The 10,207-nt window shown below is 36.2% G+C and overlaps 1 pseudogene; it reads right to left on the bottom strand.

The window, feature by feature from the left end:
* Positions 1-7,789: 7,789 nt before the first annotated feature.
* LOC126063516 (olfactory receptor 4C16-like) lies at positions 7,790-8,720 on the bottom strand (annotated as a pseudogene).
* Positions 8,721-10,207: the final 1,487 nt, after the last annotated feature.

Genomic DNA, 10,207 nt, shown 5'->3' on the forward strand with positions numbered 1-10,207 from the left:
GATTTCGTGAATGAGGAGCAGGAACAAGTGTGAAGCGGTTTATCTGAAAAGAAAAATACAGGAATTAATTTATGTTCTATGCAACAGTGTGAAATATTTTAAACAAATTAATTTGTGGTGCTAAGTGATGTTATGAGCTGTTTTGAGCAAAAATAAATATTCCTCATTAGAGACATTCTAATTGTTTCTTAATGAGTCACCTCACCTCTTTGCCCCTCAGTTCTTAATGACCTCTTCATAGGGTCATTTTAAACCTCAAGTAAGCTTAAAAAAACAATTTTTTTAAGCTTATGAAAGGTATTTTCATAAATCACTCTTAAAATGCAAGTTCTTGTTAATTTTAACATGTTTCTGTTCTCATTGATTCAATTTATGTGATAAATAAAAATTCTGGATATATGGCTGCAATGTATTATTTACTTAATTTTTTTTCATATTCAGTAGAACTTGGGGCCCGTATTTTTGCATGGTAGGTTTATCAGGCAGAATTTAGGATATACCTGTCTCTCTTTTTGAATTTAATGTTATAAAGTCACACACTATTCCCATCCACATAATTCATGTTTCATTTCTACATATATTTATGTATTATATATTAGTGATGCACACTTATATGAAAGTAAATTACTATTATGATCACTGTACGGACATCTATTTCTTCATCAGTAAATGAAGAAGTATAGTTTTCATGAATTCTCCCAGTCACTAAAAATTAATTTTATTAATCACATGATTTATTTAATCAATTATTAATTAAGCAAAATTATCAGTTAATATTTCCATCATTCAATTATAATTTTTATTCTGCTTATTGCTTATAATATTCAACCATTTGACATTGTTTTCAAATAGTTATAGCTTTGTAGCATTGCTAGTCTATCTGAAGTAGAGTAAAAAGCATTCCACAGTTTCCCTTAGCCTCTTGTCCCAGCATCAAACAGCCCCAAGTTAGGAGCCAGGATTTCAAGATACCATTCCGTGGTCAATTTTCCATTAGAACAGGCCCCTTTAATTTGACTTGTAAGCTAATAAACATTCCAAACTGTGATTAAAATTAGAAGAATCTAAAGCTTATAAAAATATAGGCAGCAACCAGATGTATTTTCTGAGTATTCGTGGAAAAATATTATTTTAAGTGTTGATTCTATGGATAGTCAAAGAGACAGAGGGAAAGGGAAGAGAAGAGAAAGAAAAGGAAAGGGAATGGAAGGGAAAGAAAGGGAAGAAACTCACTCACATGTTGGCTGTCAATTCCAACCAATATTTGAAGGGATGTTCTTGAGTTTCAGAACTCATGACAGCAAACAGGAAAAACACCAATTCTCTATCATAATAATAAATATATCGCTTTGAAAAAAAAAACAGAGAAAAAGTCTTCATGCTTGATATCTAGATTTGAAATTAATATATAAAAAACTAATTATCAAAAATTAGTCATAATGAGAATGAGAACTATGTTATGAAACTGCAGGGAAATGTCAAACTCAGCTGAGCCTTTTGCTCTTGCTTTCTTTGCTTCAATACAGCAGTGAGCAGCGAATGCCAGTTCTCTAAGCGCATGGGGTGTGGGAACTCCTGCAAAGCTGTGCTGAAAGCAGCAGGAGGAGCATTTAAAGGCACTTGAGGAAGCTGAGTGCAATCCCACCAGTATTCCCTATGGTAGGTCTTGGACAAGACCAGGAAAAATGAACTGTTTGCTATTGCTATGGTTGTTATTTAACTTGTTTATTGGTTTGGCTTTTTAAAGTGCTTTTTAAAATTCTTTTAAACTGCTTCAAATATGTATTATTAAATATTTAGTACAGGTTTTGAGACCAATGACCAAAAAATTGAAATAATAAAATAGCCTTATTTCATTCTATTCATTAAATTTATTAAGCCTCTGCTTATATTATGAAACCCCATAATTTATTTGTATTGCAGTTATTCTGCTTTTTTTAATGCACATAAGCACAAACTAAAATACACTGGTTATTTTCCTTTTTTTTTTTTAATTATAGACATCCTGGTGGGTGTGAGGGTAAACATTTGTGATTGAGTAGTAAAACTCTTGCCTTCCATGTGGGAGTTACTAGTTTGATTCCTGGCCAGTGCATCTCACGCACAGCCACGGCCCATTTATCAGCAGAGGCTTGTATATTGCTATGATGCCAAACAGATTTCAGTGAATCATTTAGATTAACATAGACTAGGAAGAAAGAGCTAATGACCTGATTCTGCAAATCAGCCAGTGAAACCTTAAGGATCACAATGATTCAATCTGTAAGCCAACATGGAGATGGCAGAGGACCAGGCAGCATCCCGTCTATTGAGTGTGGGGACTTACTGGACAGCAGCCCATAACAACAAAATGAATATTTGTCACAGTAGAATAGCATCCATTTTAGGGAAAATATATAAATTCAAGGTGGAAGGAAAATTTCAAAATATTTTTCTTAAACCCAAGGGCTAAGGTAATTAAAAAAAAAAATCTGAATCTGTTAGATTCCAATTCTGAGATGTATCAACTCATTAGAAGAAAACTGTTAAGAGTTTGGAAAAAGAATATTGAAAACTCAACGTGAACAAATCGATATTAGAAAACATGACATGACTAGGTACTTTTTTTTTTTTTTTGACGGTTGTTGTTATTTGTTGTTAGGTGCCTTCAAGCTTGGTCTGATTCACAGAGCTTCTATGCGCAACAGAACAAAACACTGCAGGCTCCTGCTCCACCTTCACAATCATTTTCTTGCTTAAGCCCGTTGTTGTAGCCATTGTGGCAGTCCATCTCAGTAAGGTCTTCCGCTTTTTCGCTGACACTCTACCAAACATGCTGTCCTTCTCCAGCGACTGGTCCTTTCTGACAACATGTCCAAAGTATGTGCGATGAAATCTCATCATCCTTCATTTCTAAGGAGCATTCTGGGTGTGCTGCTTTCAAGACAGATTTTTTTCATTCTCCTGTCAATCCATGATATATTCAATATTCTCTGCCAACACCATAGTTCAAAGGCATCAAATCTTCTTTGGTCTTCCTTATGCTTTATCCAGCTTTCACATGCATATGAGGCCACTGAAAACTCCATGGCTTAGTCCTCAAAGTGGCATCTTTGCTTTTTAACACCTTAAAGAGGTTTTTTGCAGCACATTTGTCCAATGCAGTGTGTGTTGATTTCTTGACTGCTGCTTCCATGGGTGTCGATTGTGTATGCAAGTAAAATGAAATCCTTGACAACTTCAATCTTTTCTCCATTTATCCCATGATACTGCTTATTGCTCCAGTTGTGAGGTTTTTTGATTTCCTTATGTTGATGTATATTTCATACTGAAGGCTGTAGTCTGTGGTCTTCATCAGTAAGTGCTTCAAGTACTCTTCACTTTCAGCAATCAAGGTTGTGTCATCTGCATAAGGCAGATTGTTAACGAGTCTTTCTCCAATTCTGATGTCCCATTCTTCTTCACAGAGTCCAGGTTCTAGGATTATTTGCTCAGCATTCAGACTGAATATGGTTAAAGCATATAACACTGACCACGTGCCTTTCTTGACTTCAGACCACACAGTATTCTGTACCAACAACTGCCTCTTGCTCTATGTTCAGTTTCCGTGTAAGCACAGTTAAGTGTTCTGGAATTCCGATTCTTTTAAATGTTATCAATAATTTGTTATCATCCACACAGTTGAAAGCCTTTGTATAGTCAATAGAACACAGGTAAACCACTTTCTGGTAATCTCAGCTTTCAGCCAGGATCCATTTGACATAAGCAATCATGTTCCTCATCCAATGCCCTCTTCTGAATCTGACTTGAATTTCTGGCAGTTCCCTATAGTGTACTGCTGCAACCACTGCTGAATGATTTCAGCAAAATTTAACTTGTGTATGAACGCTATGAGTCGGAATCGACTAGACGGCAGTGGATTTGGTTATGAATGGTTCAGTGGTTAAGAGCTAAGGCTGCTAGCCAAAATGTCCGCAGTTTGAATCCACCAGACGCTTCTTGAAAACCCCATGGGACAGGTCTACTCTGTGCTATAGGGTCCCTATAAATCAGATTTGACCTGACATCAATGAGTTTTGATAATACAAATGATATTTTTCCATATTTTCTGCATTTGGTTGAATCACCTTCCTTTGTAATAGGCATAAACATGAATCTCTTCCAGTCTGTTTGCCAGGGAGCTGTCTTCCAAATTTCTTGGCATAGAAGAGTGAGCACTTTCAGGGCTGCATATGTTTGTCGAACATCTCCAATGGTATTCCCTCATTCCTGGAGCCTTATTTTTCTCCAGTGTTTTCAGTGCACTTCAGTGAACATCTTCTTGATCATATGTTACCTCCTGAAATCTTTGAAAGTCGAACAACTCTTTTTGGTACAGTGACTCTGTATATTCTTTCATCTCCTTTTGATGCTTCCTGTGTCGTTCAGTATTTTGCCCATACAATCCTTAGTTATTGCAACTTGAGAACTGATTTTTTTGTTCAGTTCTTTCAGTTTGAGAAATTCAGAGTATGCTCTTCCCTTTCAGTTTTCTAACTTCAGATCTTTGCATGCATTATAATACTTTAGTTTGTCTTCTTCTGCTCTCCTTTGAAATCTTCTTTTCAACTCTTGTACTTCATAATTTCTTTTAATCCCTTTTACTATTCTACATTCAAGAGCTAGTTTCAGAGTCTCTTTTGACATGCATTTTGGTCTCTTTTTTCTTTCCTATCTTTTTAATGACCCCTTGCTTTCTGTATTTATAATGTCCTTCATGTCATTCCAAAGACCAGTTCATCTGGTCTTTGGTCATTAGTGTTCAATGCTTCAAATCTATTCTTGAGATGGTCTCTTATTTCAGGTGGCACATACTCAAATTCGTACTTTGGCTCTCATGCAATTGTTCTAATTTTTGTCAGCTTCAACTTGATCTTGCACATGAGCACTTGATAGTTTGTTCTGCAACCAACCCCTGGCCTTGTTCTGACTGATGATATTTAGCTTTTCCACAGTGTCTTTCCACAGATGCAATTGATTTGATTCCTGTGTATTCCATCTAGCAAGTCCACATATAAAATTGCCATTTATGTTGTTGAAAAAAGGTTTTTGCAATAAAGAAGTTGTTGGTCTTGCAAAATTCTATTACATATCCAAAGTCTCCATGGGTGGAGCCTATTCAATAGCATCTATCTATCATTACTCTCTTCTACCAGGTTGGCTGCTTATGGGTGATGGGATACTTGGTAATATCAATAGTCTGAGATCATGACAACACTTTCATACTTCTGTTCCTCACTAATGTATATTGTGTCCCAGGCAATGTTTATGGGGTATCATGTCAATGGATCACATAGTCTGCAAGCCCTCAAACAGTGGAGGAACTGTGGAGAAAGAAGTCACGATCTATATTTAAAGTATTTATCTTTTCAATCTACAGCCAAAGAATTTATAATTTCCAAGAAGTATTTATAATTAAGGTTACAGACAAAATTAAGGTGGCTAATCATCTAACTTTAAAATAGGGAGATTACCCTGTATTATCCAGTTGAGCTCAGTATAGTCACAAGTATCCTTACAGGTGGAAAACAGAGGCAGAAGAGAATGAGGGAGATATGGTAATGGAAGAATGGTCAAAGGTATGCAATGTGGCTGACTTTGAAGATTTAGGAAGGGGTCATGATGCAGGGAAATTGAGTGGCCTCTAGATTCTGGAAAACTTGGGGCTTCCAAAAGAGATGCAACCATGCTGACACCTTCATTTTAGCCCAGTGAGACCTATGTCAGATTGTCAACTTACAGAACTTAAGATAATATATTTGGGGTGTTTTAAGCACTACATTTGTGGCAATTTGTTACAGCAGCTGTAGAAAACCAATACAATAAGTACATACCTTAAACTATACTTTAAAAAGCCAGCTCAGTATGTCCTTGCCAAAACATCAAATTGCAAATCGTTGGCGGGTTCCTTCATGTTAAAAAAATTTCAGTCTCCAGATTTATAATCTGTGCTCCTATGCTAACATATTCAAGATTAACTCCCATAGTAAAGTGTTTCCCCATTTCTCACCATACATATTACCTAGGCACTGTAATTACCTCATGTATGTCAATTCTAAAAGAGTAACAGTTGTATTTTACTGCTTTAACTTTCCTGAGACTTGCTCCTGGTTAGTCTTTTGGAAGTAATAAGGAATACAGGAGGAGGTTTTGGAAAAGAACAATTATCATTGCACAACAACTGCTTCAGATGATGTAATCACATAGGACTAAGGCACAGAAGACTTCTCTTCCCTCCCAAGGGGGAGCCAACCCAGAGGATTGAGATAATTTGGGGGCTCACGGTTCTCACACTTCTGGACAAACATTTCCCTGTTTTAGCTCTGAGAGTCCCATTCTATCTCTATCAGGACACTGGTTTCAACAAAGGAAGTCTGTTGAGGCTGCACCTTCAGTCTTCTTTGCAGTTCTGCCACTTTTTTTTATAAAATTCTGACTCTGATCTAGAGCACAATTCTTTTTCAGCAGTAGACTTGGTGAGAGTGGCAGCAGGGGCTCTATACTGAGTACATGTCCAGGAGATAGATTAGATGGTGTGTTTCTGAGTAGACAACTACACTGGATCCAATACACACTCCTTTTTGTCTTTTCCTTTCCTTGAAATAGGAGAAGACATCAGCAAAACTCTTCCAACTGGAATCTAATACTATGAAATACTTTCAATAGCAGAATCAAACGGTAGCTTCCCTAATCAATGATAAACTGCTTGGGATCAATTTCACCTTGAAATTCATAGAATATATATTTTTAAAAAATGATGTATGCATGCCACTGTATTTCCTTTTAGAATCTACATCTTTCCATATCCACACAGAAAAGTAGATGTTCATTTTATCAAGCTAAAGAAATGCCAAAGTTCTTGGTACAATAGAATTGATACAAATTTGAAAAATTTAATACAATTTATTATGAAAATAGAATTTAGATGTCTCAAATGAACAAAAACACTCATGTCTAATTTTCTGTACAGATAAAAATACAAAAAAGAAATGAAATTGAAGTTAGGTTCTAAATAAATGATCATGTAAATAGAGACTGTGCTGTCAGATGGGTAGTGACAAAACTTGGTATCTATCCCCACTGCAGAAACATACATTTCCTATAAACATTCAGTTCTCTCTACTCAAGTTATTCTCTTTTCTAATTTGTATTGAAAACTCACTAAAATTTTCTATCCGTGACATACATATTTCTGTTTCAAAGCCCCAAATTCCTTCTCTGGATTATCACATTCAGTTTTGAAAACAAAAGCTACCAGACTGGGAATTTAAGAATCTAGAGGCTAACTGTAATCACAATAAAAAAACAAACAAACAAACAAATCCATTGTCATCGATTTGATTCCAACTCATGGCAACCCCCATGTGGTTTTTTGGCTGTAATCTTAACAAAGTAGAATCACCAGGCCCTTTCCTCTGTAGCAATGCGAAGTGGATTCAAATTGCCAGCCTTTGCTTAGGAGTCAAGCAATACCACAAATCAACATGAAGAAGGACAAGGAAAACACCAGGCAAAAATTACAAGTGGTTATAGGCATCCAATGGAGGCAGAGAGACCACTGTGAAAAATCTAAGGTAATGTGCTTTACATACCTGTTTGTTCCTGGTGTGGTCTCTTCCTCAATATGAAGTTAACACTAGCCAGTGTATGTATTCATATTGTCTATTTTCCTAAAGATAGGAAAGTATTAAATCCAAAATAAAAATATACTATTTCCTGTTAAATTCTTCTAGGCTGATTCAAGATATTAGGAAGGATTTGTAACTTCCATTCATCTTTGGTCATCTGAGATTAGTTTCTGCTCCATAGCTTCCTCATGGCGTTTTTCACCTCAGCATTTCTCAGTGTGTAAATCAGAGGGTTAACCAAAGGTCTTCCAATTGTATAAAACTCAACTATTATTTTATCCATGGGGAAGGTGGTTGCAGGCCATGTATATGTAAATATACAAGGACCGAAGAACAAGATGACTACGATGATATGGGAGATGCAGGTGGAAAGGGATTTTTCCTCCCTTCAGCACTGTGGTTTCTCAGAGAATGCAAGATGATAACATAGGAGAACATCAGCATTACAAAACTCACTGCAGAAATGGCCCCACTATTGGACACCAATAGTAGGTTGTTCACATAGGTGTCTGCACATGCAAGTTTCAACAAGGGTTGCAAGTCACATAAATAGTGATCAATCACATTGGGACCACAGAAAGGTAAACTCAAGGTCAGAAAAATCTGAACTGAAGAATGCACACAGGCCCCTACCCAGGCTATAGCTACCAACACATTGTAGACTTTCCGGTTCATGATGCTCACATAGTGCAGAGGTTTACAGATGGCCATATAGCGGTCAACAGCCGTCAGGATAAGGATGAAAATCTCCAGGTAGCCAAAGAAATGGGCTGAAAAGACTTGGATCATACACTCGTTAAAAGAGATAGTGTTATCCTTCAGAAGGGCATCCACTATCATTCTAGGGGTTATGGAGGTAGACAAGCAGGTGTCAGATAAGGATAAGTAGAGAAGGAAAAAGTACATTGAACTCTTAAGTGTCTGGCTGGTCTTGACGGTAATAATAACCAACAAGTTGTCCAACAATGACCCTAAGTAGAAAGGCAAGAAAAAGACAAACGCTATTTTCTTTTTAACAGGATCTTGTGTCAACCCAAGCAAAATGAACTCAGTCACATTATTATTCAGGAGCATGATTTCATGAATGAGGAGAAGGAACAAGTGTGAAGTGGTTTATTTAAAAAAATATATATATGTATATAAATTAATTTATGGTGCTGTGCAATATTGCTGAAACACTGGTGGAGTAGTGGTTAAGTGCTACAGCTGCTAACCAAAGAGTCGGCAGTTGAATCCACCAAGGTGCTCCTTAGAAACTCTATGGGGCAGTTCTACTCTGTCACATAGGGTCACCATGAGTGGTAATCGACTGGACAGCACTGGGTGTTTTGTTTTTTTTTTTTGGCTATGCAATATTCTAGAATATTTTAAGTGCATTAGTTTGTGGTGCTATGTGATGTTATGGAATATTTTGAGCAAAAATAAGTATTTCTCATCAGGGACATTCTAGCTGTTGTTTCTTAATAAGCCACTTCAATTCTTTGTTCCTCAATTTTTAATGAGCACTTCATAGGACAATTTCAAGTCTCAAATAAGCTTATGAAAGATAATTCCTTAAATCACTGTTTAAAAGCCACTGCTTGTTAGCTTTAATATGTTTCTGCTTTTAGTAATTTGTTTTACTTGAGGGATATAAAATCAGGATATATGGTTCCAACTTATTATTTACTTTTTTTTTTTTCATATTCAATAGACCTTGGGGCCCACGGTTTGCATTGTTTCTCACTCAGCATTTAGGATATATCTGTCTTCTCTTTTGAGTTAAATGTTATAAAGTCACACACTATTCCCATTCTTATAAAGAATGGCTTATTTTACATAGATGTAAGCTTTACATATTAGCAATGCATTCTTACATAATATATATTACTTATAAATACACAATAAGACCCTACGTGTCACAGAGTAGAACTGCTCCATAGCGTTTTCTTGGCTGTAATTTTTACAGAAACTGATCACAAGGCCTTTCCTCCATGATGGTGCTGGGTGGGTTTGACCTTTAGGTTCATAGTCTAGTCTGAAATGTTTACTCCACTCAGGGACAAACAAATATCTGTGACCCAGTTATTTACTGAACACTCTCTCCAAGATATTCCAGTTTGAAAAAAGGGTAAGAAACATTCATTTGCCCCATTGTATTCAAGTTGATTCTAACTCATAGTATCCTATAAACACTTATTAAATCAAAATCAAACCTATTGCTCTCAATTTGCTCTTACTCAAACCGACCTATAGAATACAGTAGAACTGCCCCATGGGGTTTCTAACAGGTGGCTGGTAGATTCAAACTTCTGACCTTTTTGTAGCAGCTGAGCTCTTAAACACTGCATCACCAAAGCTACATAAAACCTATTAGTTTCTAAATAATCTATTTTTACCTTCAAACACCCTAATGATATTTAATACTTGACATTAGCTAATAAGCACAAATGAATGTCCTTTGACAATTGGCATTAATTATCTTAAATATCCCCATTTCTATTTTTCTTCCTTCAATTTCTGAAAAGCTGAAAAGTACCTCTTAGAGCATTCAAAGTATCTGAGCTTACATTTCCAAATTA

This window comes from Elephas maximus, chromosome 20, assembly GCF_024166365.1.
Source record: "Elephas maximus indicus isolate mEleMax1 chromosome 20, mEleMax1 primary haplotype, whole genome shotgun sequence".
Taxonomy (NCBI): Eukaryota; Metazoa; Chordata; class Mammalia; order Proboscidea; family Elephantidae; genus Elephas; species Elephas maximus.